This window comes from Dasypus novemcinctus, chromosome 5, assembly GCF_030445035.2.
Source record: "Dasypus novemcinctus isolate mDasNov1 chromosome 5, mDasNov1.1.hap2, whole genome shotgun sequence".
NCBI classification, from domain to species: Eukaryota; Metazoa; Chordata; class Mammalia; order Cingulata; family Dasypodidae; genus Dasypus; species Dasypus novemcinctus.
Window position 1 is genome coordinate 81,222,355 of NC_080677.1, and position 2,541 is coordinate 81,224,895.

Consider the following 2,541-nt stretch of genomic DNA (forward strand, 5'->3'; position numbering starts at 1 on the left):
AATCACTTGGTATAGCTAGTATTTTAATTTTAGAGGTTCTAAGGGGAGTATAGTAGTAGTATAGCAGTAACTCATTGTGACTTTGCATTTTCCTAATGAGAGTGATGTGATGGTTTAAATCTTATCCTTAGCTTTTAGTGGGAAATTTGTTTTCATGTTGTATTTTGAGACCATTTATACGTTCTGGACCCAAGCCTGATCAGATATATGAATTGCAAGTATTTTCTCACAATGGTTTTCTTGTTTTCTACATGAAGTTTTATAGTTTTAGGTCTATGACCCATATAGAGTTAATTTTATATGGTGTGAGTTATGGTTGAGGCTTGTTATTTTGCATATAGAAATTCAATTGTTCTAGCACCATATGTTGAATCCTTTCTCTACTGAATTGTCATTGGAACTTTGTAAAAAATAAATTGATCATGTCTGGGTCTATTTCTAATTACTATTCTGGTCCATTGATCTATTTGTCTACCTTATTCCAACACCACAACTACCTGGGTTGCTATAGCTTTATAATAAGTATTGAAATCTGGTAGTGTACATTCTCCCAATTTTTTCTTGCTTTTCAGATTTGTTTTGGTTATTTGGGGTCCTTTGAATTTCTGTATAAATTTGAAAATAAGCTTGTCAAATTCTATACAAGTGTCTGCACAAATTTTGATTTGGATTACATTGAATTTATACATTAATTTGGGTGAGAATTGATGTCTTTTTATTCTTCTTATCCATGATCACATACATCTTAATTTATTTAGATTTTTGTTTCTCTCAGCAATGCTTTGTAGTCTTCAGTGTGCGGATCTTGCACATGTTGATCGGATTTATATATTTCATATTTTTATGCTATTTTTAAATAGACTTCTAAATTCAGTTATATTGCTGCTAGTAAAAATACTACTTATATTTGTATATTGATCTTGTATCCTACACAATTGCTACATTCACTTGTTAGTATTGATAGCTTTTTTTTAAAGATTTATTTTATTTATTTCTCTCCCTTCCCTCCCCCCTCTCCCCCCCACCCCGTCTGTTCTCTGTGTCCTTTTGCTGTGTGTTCTTCTGCATCCGCTTGCATTATCAGGCAGCACCAGGAAACTATCTCTTTTTTGTTGCATCATCTTGCTGCTTCAGTTCTCCACATGTGTGGTGCCACTCCTGGCAGGCTGCACTTTTCTTATGCAGGGTGGCTCTCCTTGTGCATGGGGCACCCTACACGGGGCACCCCTGCGTGGCACAGCACTCCTGCCCGCAGCAGCCATGCATGTGGGCCAGCTTACCACACGGGTCAGGAGGCCCTGGGTATCGAACCCTGGACCTTACATATGGTAGGCGGACACTCTATCAGTTAAGTCACGTCCGCTTCCCACCAATAGCTTTATTAGAGCTTACATAGGAATTTTTTATACATGCTATCATGAATAGCTGAATTATTTTTGCTTCTTTCTTTCCAATATGGATGTCTTTTCATTTATTTTCCTGCCTTAATACACTAGCTACTATTCGCAAGGGAAACAGAATCGACAGGATATATGTGAGTATTATGAAATTTTAATAAAAATTGTGTCATGCAACTGTGAGGATAGGCATGTCCAAATTTCATAGGGCAAGCTGCAAGCTGGGAACACCAATGAAGGTTTTTGCTGAGTTCCCTAGGAGAAGCTGGCTGGTTGAAGCAGAGATGGAAATTCTCTCTTCTGCCTGCTGCAATCATCACTTCTCTTTTTCTGGCTTTCATTGATTGGATGAGATGGGAAAGGGCTGCAAGGTTACGATTTGTGGATTTTTATCTGTGGGCAAAATGGCAATTTTGGAGCAGCTTCTTTATGGAATCACACTATTGGAATGGAAGGTTGTGAAACAGTGGAAGATGTGTACATGGCTTCAGCGGAAACGGATCCAGGAGTAGAGGAATAGTTGCATCTTTATGACATCAGAGGCCTACAGGAAGGCGTGGAGCTGTCAAAGCAGTAGTTTTCATTTGCTGATGTGTTTGTCCCTGTACACAATGTGAATAACCTTGAATCCTTTCAAAGAGTAGAGCTCCTGAAAAAAAGAAATCGATAGGTTCAGGGACAAAAAAGCAGTAGCAATTGTTGTATTAGGAAACAAAACCGACCTTTCTGAGCAGAGACAAGTGGATGCTGAAATGGCCCAGCAGTGGGCAAAATGTCAGGAAGTGACTGTGGGAGGTTACTGTTATGGATCGGAAAATCCTGACCGAGCCATTCACTTTATTAGCCAGTAAACTTTCCCAACCGCAGAGCAAATCAAACCACAATGAGATATCATTTCACACCCACTAGAATGGCTACTATTAAGAAAACAGAAAATTTCAAGTGTTGGAAAGAATGTGGAGAAATAGGAACATTTATTCATTGCTGGTGGGAATGTAACAGGATGCAACCACTGTAGAAGAGTTTGTCAGTTCTTCAGGAAGTGAATATAGAATCACCACAGGACCAGGCAATCCCACTACTAGGTATATACCCAGAAGAATTGAAAGCAGGGATGCAAACAGATATTTGCACACCCATGTTC

At 38.7% G+C, this 2,541-nt stretch overlaps 1 pseudogene; it reads left to right on the top strand.

Annotated features, from left to right (window-relative positions):
• Positions 1–1,750: 1,750 nt before the first annotated feature.
• On the top strand, positions 1,751–2,306 carry LOC139439066 (NF-kappa-B inhibitor-interacting Ras-like protein 1; annotated as a pseudogene).
• The last annotated feature ends 235 nt before the right edge of the window (positions 2,307–2,541 follow it).